The 18822-nt window shown below is 41.8% G+C and overlaps 1 protein-coding gene across 3 annotated transcripts in view; it reads left to right on the plus strand.

Annotated features, from left to right (window-relative positions):
• MTUS1 (microtubule associated scaffold protein 1) overlaps positions 1 to 18822 on the plus strand; it is a 129156-nt gene that overhangs the window by 14583 nt on the left and 95751 nt on the right. Inside the window, exons 1-2 of one of the 3 annotated variants that reach the window (XM_056330775.1) lie at positions 15973 to 16077; positions 16242 to 16322. The exons of 1 other annotated variant lie outside the window; for it this stretch is intronic. The gene's annotated coding sequence lies outside the window, so the exon portion shown is untranslated. Of the gene's footprint in view, positions 1 to 15970; positions 16078 to 16241; positions 16323 to 18822 lie in introns of those variants that run through there. One more of the 3 variants, XM_056330784.1, reaches the window with a different exon arrangement.

The raw sequence follows: 18822 nt of genomic DNA on the forward strand, positions 1-18822 counted from the left end.
CATATCCACCGAGTGGTCCACCCATCAAATCTGGTCTCCAGTTTAGAGGGGAGGATGTTGTGTGGGACAGTGTCAGATACTTTGCACAAGTCCAGGTGGATGACATCAGTTGCTCTTCTCTTATCCACCAATACTGTAACCGTGTCATAGAAAGCTACCAGATTTTTCAGCCATGACTTGCCCTTGGTGAAGCCATGGTGGTTGGCACCAATCACCTCCTTATTTTCCATGTGCCTTAGCATAGTTTCCAGGAGGATCTGCTCCATGGTCTTGCCAGGCACCAAGGTGAGACTAATTGGCCTGTAGTTCCCCAGGTCTTCCTTATTTCCCTTTTTAAAAATGAGGGTTACAGTTCCCCTTTTCCAGTCTGTGGGAACTTCACAGGATTGCCACTGCTTCTCAAATATGATCGATAGGGGCTTAGCCACTTCATCCACTAGTTCCTTTAGGACCCACAGATGCATCTCATTAGGCCCCATGCAGTCACACACTTTCAGGTTCCTTAGAAGTTCTCTAACCTGATCTCCTATAGTGGGTCCCTGGCTGCTCAGACCATTTCTCTGTATTCCTCCCAGGCTACATATCCTTGCTTCCATGCTTTGTAGACTTCCTGTTTGTGTCTGATTTTTATCCAGCAGCTCCTTGTTCATCCATGCAGGCCTCCTGGCCATTCTGCCTGACTTCCTCTTCGTTGGAACACATTGCTCCTGAGCTTGCAGGAGGTGATTCTTGAATATTAACCAGCTTTCTTGGGCCCCTTTTCCCTCCAGGGCTTTATCCCATGGTACTCTACCAAGCAGATCCCTGAAGAGACCAAAGTTAGTTCTCCTGAAGTTCAGGGTAGTGACGTTGTTTGCCTTCCTCACTGTCCTAAAGATCCTGAACTCCGCTATTTCATGGGCACTGCAGCAAAGGTTGCTCTTGAGCTTCACATTCTCCATGAGCCCCTCCTTGTTGGTGAGGTCCAGCATAGCACCTCTCCTCACTGGTTCCCCTATCACTTGGAGAAGGAAGTTCCTGTCAATGCATTCCAAGAACCTCCTGCATTGCTTGTGCCCACTGTTGGTGCCCCTCTAACAGCTATTGGGGTGGCTGTAATCCCCCATGAGGACTGGGGCTTGTGAATGTGAGGCTGCTCCTGTCTGTCTATAGAGGGTCTCATTCGCTTGGTCTTCCTGGTCAGGTGGCCTGTAACAGACCCATACTACAATGTCACCTGTCTCTGTCCTGCCTTTAATCCTGTCTATCTGCAGGCAAACCTCAGTGCACTCCAGCTGGTCATTGATGTAGAGGGTGACACCTCCTCCTTGTCTCCCCTGCCTGTCCTTCCTGAAGAGCCTGTATCCTTCCACTGCAACATTCCATCATAGGAGCCATCCCACCACATCTCTGTGATGCCAATAAGATCACAGCCCTGCAGGCATGTGCCCATCTCTTAATTCCTCTTGTTTATTCCCCATGCTACGTGTGTTTGCATAGAGGCATTTAAGTTGGGCCCCCAGTGAGGCTGACCTACTGGTGAAGTGGCTGGATTTCCTTTGTGCTGCTCTTCAGGTGCTCTTCTGCTGACCTGTGATCCTTCTGCAGGCTCTGGGCATCCCTTGCTGGCACTGGCAACTTGTCAAGTCTTTTAAGTTCATGTACCCAAAACCTGCGGTTTGTGTTTAAAATATTGTTGGTGAGCACATGCCACTTGAATGTCTTAATTTGAATGATGAGTATGTTACAGTGGAGTTTAATATAGCTGTCATAATTTCACTTCTAAATAGACTGTGCTAAAAGGAATTTGTCTATATATTTATTGCAATTCCTTTATACCCTGAGGGAAGAAATACTTACGGAGGGTGAAAGTAACCTTCATGCTGTTTTACATAGTGTGTATCCTAGCTATCCTAGTTTGTTTTTTTTTTTTTTTTTTTCCTCTCTTTTCCTGCATTGCTGAATTAATTGAGAAGGCTACAGTAAAGAGGTGCAACAGCAAGTTACACACTTCTAGGGTAAATCTACGATATGGGTAAATTGCTTTTTGGAAGCACCATATTCATCTCTCCTTGCCTGTAGCAGACGGGAGTAAGAGACTGCGGTTTATGTGACTTAAAAGGGGGAGGGAGAACTTTTACTTCTGTAGGGCAAAAATGAATAATTGTTTGATGTGCTGCAATATGACTTTTCCAAACGACTGTTCTTTCCTCAGGCTGTCTGAAGGTAGGCTAAAATCAAATTTGTCCAAGCTGCTCTGCAGACTTTTTAATATAAAATAGTCTTCTAGGGTACCTGTTTGTTGTAATTTGTGATGCACAGGGGAAGGATGGTGGTGGTGTGGGAACACCTGCATGTCTGTGTGGGTTTTGTCTTTGTGACTTGGAGCACAGGGGCAGTGTTTCTCCACCCCAATGCCAGTGCACTGCAAGCTCTGAACACCTAGCTCCTTGTGGAGCCCTGCAGGCAACACTGGTGGCCTTGTGCAGAAGCTCCTGGGCACAGTAACTGCTGTGGAGTAAGATCGTAGCCTGGCTCTGTGTATGAGTTGCAGTAGCCCACAGCTGTATGAAAATAGCAGTTTGTACTTTTTAAGTCTTATGAGTCCGTCAGTAATAGAAAGGGGAGTTGGACAAGTCCATCTTCCTCTTGCTCCAGACCTGGTAGGGCAAACCAGTTGCTTACCGAGTTGAACAGAGCTCTTGTCCCTCACTGTAAATAAGGTCTGAAGCTTTACAAAAGAAGCTCTTTTGCAAGTATCATCTGTCAAATCTGTGAAGCCCTTGTCAAACCTGCTTTTAGGACTTGTTGCTAGCACGCAGGGAGCGTTTGATGCAGTGCTGGCAGAGAGTCTAAGGAAAATTCTTCAGCCTGAGCCTTTTATTGCTGCATGGCTGAACTCCTCTTTGAAAGTTGAAATCTCAGGAGAGGGCTCTATATGTTAGTTTGGCTTCTATGTTTTTGTTTTGTAGTTGTTGGGGTTTTTTTTCTTTCTTTTTCCCTTAATCTTACTGATTGCTTTTGCTCTGATGTATGCCACTGAGGAGAACTTCTGATGACTAGTCTAACTTGGCCTCAACTTGTCCCTTTTATAGTCAAAGCACAAGCCTTTTAAAAGTAGTTTGTGGTGTGTCTGTCTTTACCCCATGCCCTAGTGTGACGTGCTACTACATTTAAAGTAACTTTCCAAATTTATTACTTGAAGTTGTTTGTTCCATAAATACAGAAGCATGCTCTTCTATGTGGCTCTTAACAGCTTATTCTTTGCTGCTTAGAGGATAATAAGATTACTTGTACTTTCTGAAGCTGTTTGCCTAAATGTAGTCCAAAGTAAACCTTTTAGTTGCAAAAATTACATTGAAGCTGGTAATCTTTGTGAGGGAGGTTTGGTGACTTCTATCAAATGATAAACACATACTGTCACTGATTGTGGAAGCCACTAATGCTTCTGTTTTAGCTGTTAACTTTAAAACACCAGGGAACATTCAATTAGTGCTAAAACCATGCCAGTCTGGGAGAAAAATGCCAACCCCCCCCTGCAAGTAGTTTCCATATGTTGCTGACACATTATTTCCTGGAAGGCTGGTTGATGTGTTGGCAAAACTAGTATAATATGCCATTTTCTATTGACATTTGGGAAGAACAAACAAGCTGCAGTTCTTAAAATGGAGAGTTGGGGATAATAAAAGACCTCTACTTAGTGGCTTTTTTTTGGTATTCTCATATTTGAGGTGGTCTTTGATCATTGATCTTTGCATGCTAAGGCATTGCTTTTTCATCTATCTTTAGCTAACCTATTAAAGCAGGAGCTACCTGTATTTGATTTCTAAATAGAAGGAAAGATTGATCAAACTTTTAAAGGTGGGAAAGGAAATCTAATGTGTTTCTTTTTACGGGACTGGGGAAGACCTATACTTAGAATGGGAAAAAATAGGAAATTAATGTAATATTGCAAAATACATTTAAGCCAACACAGTTTTTTGACTTGAATGTATTATTAAATTGTAATAAATACTCTGTCTTAATAGAGCTGAACTTGCAGGCAGGACTGCCTAACCCACAAACAAGCATCCAGTGCTCAAGGACAGAGCTAAACTTCAGGGACAGGCAAACCAGTGACTTTAAAAACTCGCAGTTCAGGTGATAGTGGGCCGCCTCCCTCCTTCTGCCATTCTTCCTTGGTGATTCAGGGATTTGGGTCAAGCAGACAGGTAGCCATGGCTTCACCTTAGCTTTTAGCTCTGCTGTGATTTTTACCTTTCTTCCTGAAACAGATAGGCAGGAGGAAAGGTTGGATGCAGCAGTCAGACTTACATATGGGTCTCTCTTAGGTAACAGTAGTAATTATTTCTGAAGAAATCCCAGAAGTAGCTTTTGAGGAATTGTAGTGCAATGGTAATATCTTAAAGTTACTATATTTTTTCTTAGGTTATCTAACAACCTTTTAAGAATAGTATCTAATTTCAGTGTCCCCCATCCTGATCCTGAAATGGCAGAGGAGGAAGCGAGGAGTTGGTTTGTTTCATGCCTACATTTCTGTACCTCATGTACCTCGTCTGTGGCTTTCTGTTACCTGAGAGCAGGACTGCTAACAACACTTTTCCAAGGGTTTGTCTTAATAAAATGTCTTATTGCCACTGAAAGGTGAAGAGTGCATGCAAGGAAGTGTGTGCATGTGAGGAATAGTGTTTAATACACTTAAACAGAGTGGGCACTGTGGTCGGTGTCAGCGTCCTGCACAGCCAGACAGGGTTAGCTGTAACACAGTGGGCTAACATCTCCAACCAGAAGATCTGGAAAAGTGCATTAAGCTGAATCTGCTTAAACGTTTAGGGAAACGGGAACAGTGAAACTGCTGTGGGCTCTGACCTACACCCCTGTGTGTGTGAGCGCAGATACATTTTTTTCAAACTGAAAAGGGGAAACTGTTCTTACAGCTGACTAATATGCTGGTTTTTATTACTCTCCAAAACTGATCCTTTGCTCAACAGATGGAGTGAAGGAGGGCAGGCTATGGAGGTAGTGATGGGGACCACTGCCTTTGTTTCCCTTATGGAGCGTGGGATCTGAAGTGATCACATAATACCAGTTGCTACCCAGGAATCGGCCTCCATCTGTGGGGAAAAAAAGGCTGATCCTTGCACTTGTCCTGTTCCGGTCACCCTACCTTAGATGAAGCTGTCTGTGACAACACATTCAGGTGCTTGAAAAGCAAATGTGCCCGCTTCATGTCTTGCAGTCTTCATGACTTTTCAGCTGTCAGCCTGGCTCTGCTTTACCATACCTCGTGGGCTTTAGTTGGTGAAAGCTGGTGATGTGTATCTGCATCAGTACAGAGGCTGAGTTTTGTTGTTGTGTAGGAAACCGCTGTTACCACTTGAGCACTTAACCAGTATCTGAGTCTGCAAGCATCTTCTGTTGGAAGAAGGAGCTGGTGACTGGTATTTCTCTGTATATATTTTTAATAAATAAACACGACAGTACTGATGTCTTGTTTCTTTCTGAATATGGTAGGTATTAAGCAGAAGGCGGTCTTGTGACTCTCAGCTCTTATTCTTCTCTCTCCCTCCCTGCCCCCCCCCCCCCCCCCCCAGTAATCTAAAAGCCATCTCTGCTGCTCTGTTCTGGTGGGTGCTCTTATTCAGGCACTGTTTTTCAGGAGGGGTCTTAATTTTTCTGGTTGAAAGTTTGTCAAGTTTTCTTGACTGCTGAGTCAACTTTTTTTTCAGACATCCATAGCTTTCTAAAGCAGAGTGTGAACCTGTTGGGGTGTATTGTGGTTGTGGGGAAAATACGTGGCAGCCTGCAGTCAGGAGAGTCTAGCTTTGGGATATCTCCCCTATTCGGGTGACGATATAGTCCTTGTAGTTACTGTTTAAGTGAGTGAGCAGCTCTCATTGATGCACTTGCATCTCTTTAGCTGTTAGAAGCTGCTGAGGTGGTTCCTTTTGTGCTGGAGGAGCTTTCAACTTTCCTGGACCTCAGCTAGCTCTGTGTGTCTCGGCAGAGAGGTGGGATGGCATGACAGGGCTGTCAAACCCTTGTGGCTCATGTAATATGAGAGACTTGAAACTTGGCAGCCTCAATTTGAGAGAGGTCTGATGGTGAGGCCACAGGAATGTTCTCTAGGTTGGTATTTGGTTTCCCGTTCCATACTGAGTATTTTGGATGTATTGACCTTCTGGGTACGTGCAAGATGAATCTGCACAGGCCATGGGATCAGTCTATGCAAATGTGGACTCTTGCTCGGAGTCTTGATAAGACTTGGGATTGCTTTGTCAAAAAGCTTTTAAAAATGTATTTTTCCATTGTGTGATCATATGAGCAAACGTTCAGGTACCTGACATATAAATAAACCTGGATACTGAGGTTTATTCTGTTTTATTTCTGCATGTGAAAGCTAATGCTGAGCAGGCTTTTTGAAGAAAGCACAGTGGGATAGTGTAGTATCTTGTGTCCACTCTGTGCAAAATAACTGATCCATACTGTAATGTGATAGGATGGAGGTATAAAAATTGGCTACTAAGCTGGTGCACCAAGATTAGCGTTGAACTAACAGGAACAGGAGGAGGCACTGATGACTGCAGTGGTTCCAGCATTAGTAAGATTACTCTGCTTAACGAAAATGTGCTTTTCAGCTTGTTAGTATGTGATTGCCTCTTTATTTTCAAGGTGTAAGGCTCTTTCAGTGGAGTCTTTGGGGATCTCTCGAATATATTGGAGATAAAAAGCATTCTCATATAGTATCCAGAATGCTGCTTCTCTGGTATAGCTTGGTTTGGGTTTGTTTTGTATTCCCTTTTGGTACATCAAATCAGTGTCTCATAGTACATGGAATTACTGGCTTGTATACCTAAAATAATTTTTAGGAATGAATGTAGTTTGTCCATAAATTTGTTAGTTGCCAAAATTAACTTGAAACGTGGATGGAATAATCAAAACCCCCAAATCCTCAATCCTAATATGCAAACCTGGAATTCAAGGACATGATGTGGGGAAGCACAGACCAGGTTCATTGCAACTACTAAGACAGTGATGGGTGGTAAACTGGTAGATCTTACAACTTAAGCTTAAAAACTTAGGAGCTTAAGCAGGCAGTTGCCCTTGCTTCTGCCAGAGTGGGGAGAGGAAGATTGCATGAAACAATTCAGGAGACTTTAGTACAGTTTAATGTTATGAAAATGGTTACTTCAGCTACCTTTCACATCAGCCATTCTCTGTAGTACAGTGATTTGTGAAGAAAACGGTCAAATGATGCAGTCTAACAACTTCTATTGATGTAGAAGGCTTGCTTGTCTGACATACAACTTTATTTTTAGACCAACATGTATGCTTCAGTACAAGCTGTTTACCCGTGTTGTGATCACCGGAGAATATACATTTTTCTCCTTTCTGCTTTAAAAAGAAAAATAATCTGGAGGTGATCTCTGATTTTTTTTTTTTTTTTTCTTAAAGACACTTACCAGTGGTCAGAAATGAAAGACCAACTGGTAGCTTGGGTATATCATGTGGAAGAGCAGAACTAACTTGAGCACTTGGTACTTGCAGGCAAATTGAACCTTGGCCTCCTGCATGACAATCGTCCTAGTCAGTGGAGACTGTCCCCCCTTCTGACTTCTGGCATACCTAGTTTTGACTAGGAACTTCTTTATAGATGAAAGAAACCCAGACCAAGCAAGTTTATTACACCAAGCATATTCCTAGATTTATTTTGCAGGCTGCTGTTCCTCAGTGTTTTTTTTTCAGAAAACATTTTAACAATTTTAAGCCTAACCACCAAATACTGCTTTGCAACCCTGAAGGCTTAGCCATAGACGGACTTTCCAGAGGTCTGAAGCGAGTGGTTTCCAGGTGCCAGTCCCTTCCACGCCTGCTTCTTGCGAGGCAATTTCCTCTGGAGAAAGTTTGTAATGTGGCATTAATTGCTTGCAGTTGATGTTTGTGAGCAGTGTACTACCCAAATGACTTGTGAAAACGCCTCTGGTGTGTTTAACTTGGCTCAGAGAAAACACAATGCCAGTGGGTGGATTTGAAGGGAAAACATTGAGGTAGAAACAGTGTCCTCTTCCAGAAACATCCCCAGTACCTGATGGAGGGAAGAGAGCACTCTCATGTATCTAATTTTAGAGAGTATTTATTAAAGCAAGAGATCGGGGGGATGGAGATCTCTTGTGGATTCTTCCTGGATGTTCTGCTCAGCTCAAGTGTGGTGCTTTTCTTTTTTTTTATGTTTGTTTTTTTTTTTTCCCCCTCCCTCAGCATTCAGCAGTTAGGGCTACGTATTTTCCTAGTAGGAGAAGCTTTGTGACTTTCCCCCTGTTTATTTTCTTGGATTACTCAGCACTGGGTGTGTGTCTGTGGTTTGGGGTTTTTCTGTTTTCTTGGGTTTGTTCTCCTCCCCCTGCCCAGGCAACCCTTTTCAATTCAGGCTGCTCCAGCATTCTGGGATTTCACTTACCAGAGAACTTGAATCAGCAGACTGTGCATTTGGAGTCCTGACGGAGCAGGACATGAGGATTTGTACACTGTGAATTGGTGTATTTCTAGATGGAAATCTAGAAACTGCAGCACTGTTAACCTGCATTGGTGAACTCTATGCTGGTAGATGAAATAATTTTGCCATGCGGATGGAAATGTACTGAGATTGATTTGAAAAAAAAAAATTCACCCTTCACAGGACATTATTCAGTTGTGCAATGTCAATTAACTCTTACTAGGTACCTAATCAACTTCTTCCCCGTGCCCTGCCCCCCCAAGTGCTGCTTCTTCATGCCCACAGAAAACCCACTTATGCTATGGGCGGCCAAATACCTGTCCCAATATGAGAACAATTTTCTTGCCTCTTGAAGCTGAAACACAGGAAGCAGAGTTGCTTGTCTGTCTCCCACATGAACATCAACTGTGTGAAGTTACTCAAGTACACTATTTGTGTTAGCCCTGTGCAGGAGTTCTTGACTGCTGCAATGTGGGTAGAATACTTGCTGTATGAAATGCTAGTGTTTCTGACTCACTTTTGATATGGATGATAGCTTCATGGCTTTCTGTACTGTTAAGTGACTGTTTGACCTAGCAGCTGTCATTTGGTGTTAGTACTCAGCAGAATTAAATAATGAAGGTCTGTGACTAACATAAATCCAGAAATAATATTCTGTCTCTGTTGCCCTTTTAATGATGGATGTATATTATGTCCCTGGAGGAACAGCCCAGAAAGCACAGCTTTCACATTGCAGAAGTGATGCTGTACATCTTGGTGCTATCTGCAGTTTTGAGCAGGGGAAGCTGTGAGTTCTGTCTATAACAATATAAAGACACAATTTAACTTGAATCTTTGTATTGCCTGTCCCTGTGCAGAATCTATAAAGTTGCAGTAATTTTCCACTGACACTTTTTCTAGGTGGTAGTAATCGAAAGCCCATTTATCTGTTTGTTCTCCCAGTTATTTTCTGCTGCAGAATTGAATGTCTTAAATGTGCTTTAGCCCAATAAATAGTGTTTTATAGGTTGCTGCTAACAAAAATGGGTGTCTGGTTGTAGAAGGCCTGCTTAAAGTGTACCAGATCAGAGCAATATCCTTTAAGTCATCATAGAATCTTTGTAAGTTGGAAAAGACCTTTAAGATTGAGTCCAGCATGCTGTGATTCCGTTTTTTTCCTCCATCAGGCTTATAAAGCCAGTGAAGTCAAAACCTACAGTGTTAAATGTGAGGCGAGCTGTATTGCAGACTGCGTAGTTTATACATGGCACCAAGTCCTAGAGACTCCAGAGAACCAATCCATGTGTAAGAGTAAATTATCTAACTGAGGGGCTGTATGGTAGAAGTTAATGTGTGATCAGTCCTTGCAAAAAAGGCAGAGCTGACTCTTCCAAAAAAACCAGCCAAAGCAAGAGAAAGGCAGTTTTTGCCTGTCAGTCATGTAGCTCCTGTTAGGTTGTCAGTTATTGAATGGTTATGATCGAGTTTATTATAAATCCAGGGCTGCTTTTATGCTTTGTAGCACAGAGACAGTACTTTGCCAGTGTGTGCAATGCCCTCTGCTTGTGCACATCTCATCGCAAGGGGAGGCTGCGGCAGAAGCTGAAACTCATCTGGGAGCATCAGGTATGGATGTGGCACTGGGTGTGTAACACCTCTGTCACTGCCCATGGCATTGATTTTGGTCGGTCCCGAGTTGAAATCAAAGCTAATGTTCCTGTATAACATACAGTTCCGGGGTGTCTGCAATGATCTGGTGATGTATATATGCTTTACTTTTGTGGGAAGCTGTCAGGTCAGCTAAATAGTTGAATGGGGAGAACCGTTTGAGAGGCTAGGATTGGAAATTAAAACACTTTTCAGCTCTCTAAAGCTTTGCTGTAGATTTGTAAAACAAATGTAGGCTATAATTAGCATTTGGATTTGATGCCTAACTTTAAGCAACTTGATTCAAGGAAAAAATACTAAAATAATCTTAAGAAATTCGTAATTCTCTGCTAGACTAGAGCATTCTTGCAGGGTCTCAGAGGGACTGACGGGACAATTTCTGTACAGGAGCTTTGAGTCCTGCTGTTGTCCTGCAGGTGTAGAACCCTCCCCAGGAGTGCTGCTGCTCAGGGCTGAAGTGGAGCCCCTTCCTCAGACCCAAGGAGGATCTGCAGGGAGCCAGGTGGCAGCTTGCATATCTGGATTCCTTCCAGACCACCTAGGTGAGACGATAACCTTGCTTTGGCAGTCTTTCAAGCAACATGCACCTAGCTGCCCCTTCTCTCCAGTCCTTCACCCACCAGGTTCTGGTGGAATTTCAGCCCTTGTGAGACTGTAGGCACCTGCCAGCAGCTGTGTCAAGTGGGACAGGGAGCTCGTGCTTTCCAGAGGGCACGGACTGCAGCCTGCCACCTCATAGTGTTGCATAAATCAAGCGATTTCCTCTGAACAGCTCTGCAAAACTGCCACGGCATCTGTCTTGTTATTGGTCTGTTGCAGAGGTGCAATGCCATGTTTAGCTTTGCAGAGCTAGTTCCTCCTGGATTTGGAGGCTTGTTTCTTCTGGGACCAAAAGGCAAACAAAAAAATTCGTAAAAAAAAAATAAAACGTACACATAAACTCTTCTTGCAGGGCTGATCTCATTGTGAGAAACGGTTTCCTTTTTATGGAGCATAAACTTTTTTTGAATATAAAAACAATTGGTTGGTTGTTTTTCTCCTGGGACTGCAACACTTGGAACAATGGTTGTGAATTGCCCGGTTGATCCAGATGCCAGTTGTGCAGTACTGCAGGTGAAATACTGGTGGAACTGTTAGGATTGATAGGATTTAAACTACTATTCAGCAATACTTACTGAAAATTCTCAACAACCATGGCACCTTTAAGACTTCTAATTGTTGGGTTGGAGCTGTATGTTTGGCTACCAAAATATTATTTCCTATCACCAGTTTATTACAGTTTTTTTAGATTTTGTTCACTATACATAATTAGTAGCCTTGAACTTTTTTTTTGAAGTGTAGTAACAGCTGTTCTTTTAATTGGCAAATACAGCATCTTCAGAATTAAATTCTGCTGTGATGCTGTTGCAGTGCAAAAGTGCAGTACCAAGTCAGTGGTAAAATCTCTTGTAGAGTAAGTGGAAATTGTTCTTGGCTGGCTTTAGTCTTTTCTGAATGAATGACCACTTCTGCATAGCAAGCATCTTCGAGTCTGCAAAAACTGTGAGCTGATTAAACTTCTGACCTGGTTAACATGAGAAATCCTGATCATCTTGATTAGTTTTTCAGTTTGTACGGCAAAAGGATATCATGGCAAAGATGCGTCATTTTCAGTCATTAGAGAGTGTTGATCTGCTTTTTCAGACAATTTAAGCAGGTTACAGATTTGTTACACAGAATAATCCACCAGAGCGAAGTAATACTGTTGTACTTACTGTATATTGCTTCACTACAGGTTACGTTGAGAATACTTCAAATGTTCTGTAAACTAGTTCATATCATATGTTGGTGTTAAATATAGCCAGTTGCCGAAACTTCTCAGTTTTAGGTGAAGATCTGAAAGGACACACAATGCACAGGAGCAGATGAGGCTTCCTATGACCTTAACTATCTGATTCCATTGACAAGTCACTGTACTAGCCAGGATACTGATAATGTTAGCTACAGGTTGTGTAGCCCTCACACTAGAGCTGGGGACACAGATGCCTCATAAAATAGCTCAGGAATGTGAAAAGCTTCAGGTCAGCTTGAAGTAAGTACTATGTTAAGTAGTTTCAGTGTATGCCACCTAGCACAATGTGGTGTATTTGCTTGGCATTAAAACTTCATTGTAAAGGCAAATATTTAATGCAGGTGTTATTTCAGTGGTAATGATTAAAACTATCTCTGCTCTGACTTGCTGAATGAATGACTAAGTTGTGGCTCATTGTTAGGCAGCAAGAACTGGTTTTTTTCCAAGGTTATGACTGGCGTTATAGCCCCTACCTTTGCAGCATGGTGCTGCTTCTGCAGAGTGTTTCTGCCATTTTTGTGCTTGCTGTTTTGTGAAAGCCTCGTACTTGTCAGTCAAGAGGAGATTAGCAGCAGACAAAAGGTCTTCACTTAAGTAAATGTCTGTAGACTACTCAGAGGGTGTATTTTTTAAAAAAAAAAATATCCAAAAAAACCCCATCCAAAGAAACAAACAAACAAAAAAACCAAAACAGAACACCCCCACCCCCAACACCAATAGCAATAATATCCCCCTCCATTTGTCTTGAATGCAAGGTGTTATGGCTATTCTGCACTGCTTCCCTGTGTAATTCCTTCTGTACTAGATTTGACTTTAGCTAGGATGAGAAGCAAGTGAGGAATATGAGGCAATTTAAGAGCATTGACAGCTCTGCAAAAAAGTAGAAATATGTAATGGAGAGTATAGAAGGGTTGCTGAGAGAGAGGACTGAGCAGTTAGTGCAAAACAGGTCAACCCAACTTCTGCTTTGAATGTTTGAAGTTTGTTCAAAGGAAGATGGGCACCAAGGGTGAGGTTGGCTGAAATTTCCATAAAGAATGGGAAATGGCAATAGAGAATGTATGATGAAAGACTTAAGGAAAACTGCTAGATATTTGAAGACTATCTTGAAACTTCAGGGCGTTCTTGAAGAGCAAAAACCATACTTGTTGAACTTTAGAGTTTCACTTACTTGCTGTATGCAATGGCTGGGCAGACCTGGCATGAGTTCACAAAGCATTTTTGTTCTTCATAATTATTACCACCTTTCTTCCTACACTGATAAGATTTCAGTCTTGGAGGGAAAATTCCTGCAAATAATCCCGGCTCGCTGTTTCGTAACTTGAAGATACCAAAATGTATGAAAATGTACCCTTTCAGTGCTAGCAATCACTTTAGCTGAATTCCAGGAAACAGAGAAGGTGAGCGGTATTTTTAACCCCTATCTAGTCAAAGAACTTGAACACTGATTAGGACATAGGGTGCTGACAGTCTCAGTCTTGTCGTTAGCTATTCAATCAAGTCTTTCAAAAAGAAGGGCTTGAACCCTGATATTCCAAGGAACTGCCACAATAAACATGCTTTTAGGTTTTTTGTTCAAGTTCCGGCTCCTTACTTTCATTTTGACCTGAAAGTTTATCCTTCCTTGTACAGGAACATATGCTTCTGCTAAACAATTCAGTTGTGATGATAAAATAGCAAAGAAAACCCCAAAAGCATCTTCCTGAAAAGTTGATGACAAATTTAACGAGGACAGATGCCTAAAAATAACAGACTGAGTATTGATCTTACAGCAAACCATGCACAGCCTTTGTTTATGATGGTAGTGTATAAATGAATGCTAACCGAGTATGTAACTGATTGTGAGTGCAATTGCATACTGCACCATACTTTGAAAACTCCACGAGTAGTCTGTGCTGCTTTGAGCAATGAATGCTGTCTTAGTGGAGCCATGAATGAGAGCCTGATTAAGTTGTAAGAGAGTGCTGGAATATCCAAACAAGAGGCTTGTTGGTGTTCTCACCTGCACATTCAAATAGGTAGTTTTGGTTTTGTTTTATCATGCACTTAATCTCAAATAATAAAGTACACTTGCTTATTTATGCTGTCTTAATAGCTAGCATTTGTCACTGGCTTGTGAATGCGTATCTCTTTTACTTCCATGAGTTTCGTGTCACTTGCTGTAAAACAGAATGGAGGAAAGGCATGTACGTTTGCAGAATCTTCCTGGTCTAGGAGGTTGCACCTTCACATCCCCAAAATACTAGATGCTATTTCTAGACACTGTTTTCAAGTATCTTGGTTATCTAAAAGATGGACTTGATTTACTTTTAAGAAAAGTCACTGTACTGGTCTTCCACTTCTGAATACAGAGTTCTCCCAAAACTTACCTTACAATAGAAATCAGAAGTTGGCAATTTATTAAGGGGGGAAGAATTTTTTTATCAAGACATTGTATAAATCCATTGGGATGTCTGAGTGTGTATGTGCATACAAATAATAGTCTGAACTCAAAGATGGAGATGGCAGCCTGACAACCTTAAAGACGGGTCAATAAGAATGCCAGAGTTTATGAACGATTGCATAGGTAAGAGCTCTTCATCTTAGGAAAGCAATGGCTTGAAGCTTTCTGTTGAACCAGTGCTCTGAAGACTGAATCACTGGAGGCCGTGTGTTTGGGGGAAGCACTAGCATTGCAGTCTCTGTTAGGCAACCATTAAGCCATTAGTAGGAGCAAGCTGCAGGGCAGATGTGCCAGTTAGCATCAGCAGTCATATGTTTTGCAGTAGTCTGATGGTACTGTGTCATGGTTTGAACATCTTGTGGGAAGCCAGCACCTCTTTCACAACTTCAGGATGTCTGATTTCTGCAGCCGTATGCTCAATTGCTTTTCCACTTTTACTTCTTCCACACCTTAGTGCCAAGATTTAACTGCTTAAAATTCATGCTCCTTGGTTGTTACTACTTGTATGTTAATGCTGGTGCTTCTGTCTTGAAGCAGACTGGCAATTAGCCAAGTAGGAGACAAAACCTGGTGGTTTATGCCTATGAAAGTGATACTACTCCTTCAGTCAAATGTGCTAACATGATTGCTTGCAAACACAACTTGCATGTTATTTCTGCAGCTCGTAGCAAGTGTCTCACATGGATTTTGATTTTTAAAATGGCTTTGAATAAAGCATACAGATGTCACTTAGCTACCCCACGGGGTTTTTTTTGTTGTAAACACAGCACCTTCACAGTGCCAGCACTGATGATACTGTGTGTTCTTAAGCAAGCACTGCCATCACCATGTGAGCACTTCATGTAATTCACTCCTAAGAGTATGTTGTACTTGTAAAGTTGTAAATGTTTGGGTGAGGTTGTTTTAGGAGCTTAACTCATGCTCTCTTCTAATCGTTTGAATTAGCTTGGTAACAGGCTAGTTCGCACCAGGATGTGACATTACTGAGGCTGCACAGGGAGCTCTGAAATTGCAATTCTGTGCAAATTGTTTCATCTGAAATTGCGTGTTTTCCCAGTGCTTTCTGATGGAACATGTGTGAGCAACACGGGACAGAGCATGCTGGCAGGGATGCCTGATCACTGCAAATACCCTCCTGGGTGCTGCCATCTCTGCCTTCAGGTGTATGTGCTGAAAAGGTCAGACTTAGGTGATTGTGTGGTGTTCCAGAACGTGATCAGGTAAACTGGTTATAGAGTAGTGTGTTAACGTATGAAATGCCTTAAATTGTTTCTGACTTCAATGGCTGTGGTAATTGTGACAGTTTAATATGGTTTTCTGCTGAAGTGCAGATGGTGATGGTGCATTTTGCTTGGTATCAAAGCACGTTCAGTTAATTAGAGCATTTTTACACTGCCTTTCTTCATGTTTGGGCATGCCCTCTCCGTTCAGATTTATTACCCACCCCCTTTGTACAGGCTGCACAAACATAGCTGATGGGTTTGAGTAAACACCATGTGATGGTGTGGGTGAAAGAACCTAGTTCCAGATGGAGTACCAGGAAGAGTGTAAATTATTACTGTGTTGTGACACAAAGTGACTTGCATTCCTGTAGTAATTTGTAAACTTGTAGTTTGAATTATCTATTGTAATTGATATGGTTTTGGTTCCTGGTTACCCAGCACTGAACCAGTCCTACTACAGGTTAGTAGAAGTGACAAGTTCTTGCTCGGAGCCCAGTTCTGCATGTTGTTGTGTATTTCTCCTGGATCTGGGGCTGCTGGCAGCTGATCTTTTCTGTGAGGAGAATCTGCTTGCCAAGCTCCTTTCCTGTTGGTTTGTTGTTTTTTTTTTTTCCTTCCCCAAAGCGATGCTTCTGTTACCCAAGATCTCATATCTGTTGAGGAAGTGGAAAGCTCAGAGCTCTGATTAAGACGACTTTGCAGTGTGTAAGTACTTGAAATCTACAATGGAGATTTGGCAAGTTGAGCTTTATTGAAGGCACAAAACAGCTGAACTCTTTTGCACTGCGCTCTAGGGTGTTGTGGAGGCCAGGCATGCATAATGGTTGTTGATGTAAGACAAACTCAGAGTTTATTAGTATTTAGTTTAGAGAATTCTCCAAGTCGTCAGCTGCCAGGAACCGTGTCTCCTTGGAAAGGAATATTCTCTGGAGGGGCACCTGTTGTGTCTGTGCATCTGCTGCTAACCACTGCTATGGAGAGGGTGCTGGCTGAGGTTAATTTTTCATTCAATTTTCTATGGCAGATCTCAAATCTAAAAAGTTTCTCATCACCAGGAAGCGTTCTCATAAGCCTGATGTACATATTAGTACCTGTGGAGTTACAGAATATCATTTTTTGAGGACTGATTTTCATCCAGGTTACAGATTTTTATATGCTATGGTTAATCCTTAGGAATACCTCACTTTTTATGCAGGACACTTAGGACTCTAAATGCGGAAATGAGGATGTATTTGAAGCTGGTCTAGTTGCTTATGAAAGTATTGATTACTTAAGTGAAAATTTGCTTTAAAAAAATTGAATCAGTGGCTTATTACCGTATATTGTCTGGTTATGTGAAAGTCCAGGGCACAGAGTGAGCAGACTTATATATGCGTATGTACACATTGGTATATGTAACTTTGATGCACTTCCTTATTCCTCAGTCTCAAAACTTTTAGTTTTCTTGAGTCTTCAGCATCGATTGGATCAAGGTTTATTTTGTTTCAAATTTTGGCATTATTAGCTGCACATACTGTAAGCTACCATGTCATTCTTTAATTCTTTAATTCTTGGGATCTCAGTCTTGCTATGTCTTGGCATATTCCCTGTTTTCTGTGGTGAGAAAGCTCTTGAAAGAGGTGAGACTTGGTTGGATCTGAGCTACTGCTGAATCAAAATGGCATCTTAACTTTTTGTTGCATGACTAAGTGAGCAGGCTGTGCTATGGGCTGGTCTCCAGACAAGCAGAAACTAGTTTTAATGTGTCAAAACAGCAGTGAAAGCAAAGTTTGCAAATACTTTTCAGCAGTTGATTCCGTGATTGACTTAAATCAATGGAAAATTATTCAGGACAGGTTCTTGCCCTGCCTTCAGGGAAAACTGTTTTGGAAGAAGTCTTGAATTTGCCTTAGGTTTCCTAATGGAAGATGAAAATGAGGTACTGAAATTGTTTGTGCTTCTATAGGGATTAAATAATAGTGGGTAGGCAAAGGATCTAGACCAGCCTGAAGGAACCAGGAGATTTTAAGTTAGTCAAGCCATGTTATCTTGGGGGAGGAAGCAGGGGCAGAGGTGGGTGCTGTCTGACCTTGGTAGCTTGTTGTTTCCTTGTCCCATGGTCTTTTTACCCTCAGTCTGAGACAGATGTTTGAAATCCCATGTAAAGACAAGGTTGCAGGCCAGAAACCACTCTGGGTTTGGTCATCCATAGTGAGCACAGAAAAATTCCTGCAGTTCTAGAACAATCTTAATTTGAGTGCTGCTTTTGTACTCAAAACTGTTTACAGGCCCTACAGCCTGTCTGGAAAGCTTTATGCTTTTCATTGGTATGAGAAAGGATTTATTTTGAATATAGTTATTCAAGCTGTGTTTCCAGCTGAAGAAAATAAGGTTTAATGAAAGATATCAGGGTTTTTTGAATGATGCGTTCTTGCTTTTAGTAACTTACCTTTCACTACTTAATATGCTGGGTTTATTTTACACTTTCCAAACTATTTGTTGATAAGAGTTTGTTTTCTTTCCCCTGCTGTGGTTTTCAAAATGGTTTATATGGTCTCTGTGAGGATTTAAATTTCTTTGTTAGAGAAAAAATCAGGAATTGCTTCTCTTGTCATGGCAAACTTGTTTCCCAAAGCAGTCATTGATTCCTGTACAAAAATATGATCAGGAAATTATTATTCAGTGTGCCTAATCAACATCAATATAGCAGAAATCTCCCACTATTGTTATTACTGTGTTTTCTGATCTTGTAGCCTCCTTGACCTGTTTCAGTGTATTGCAGCCAGTGTTGTCACCCTAGTTGGGAAGGTTGATACTGCAGATCGAATACTCTGTTTTTCTGTTAGCTCTGGATTTTTAGTCTGTGCTCATTGTGGCCAACTAACACTCAAATCATTTCAGACTTTAATATAATTCTTATATTAGTGTGCATTATTCTGTCCATCCTGTGTACTTAATCTTGATGTTCATGTCCTGCTGCTTTCTTCCCACCAAATTTCAAATATGTCACTATATCAGTACCCTTATTTGAGAGCACCACACTCTGGTGCCTTGCATTTTAGTTAAACACCAGTGACCTGTTTGCTCATCGTTTTTGATGGCAGGTGGCCTCCTCCTTCCTGCTCTTTGATTGGAGAGTGGAATCTGTTGCTCCAGACATGTGATGGTGTTCAAAACCTGTCCAGTTTCCTTGTTCCTCAGCTGGGAAGCTGACCTTTGTCAATGA

Source organism: Falco biarmicus, chromosome 1 (genome assembly GCF_023638135.1).
Source record: "Falco biarmicus isolate bFalBia1 chromosome 1, bFalBia1.pri, whole genome shotgun sequence".
Lineage (NCBI taxonomy): Eukaryota > Metazoa > Chordata > Aves > Falconiformes > Falconidae > Falco > Falco biarmicus.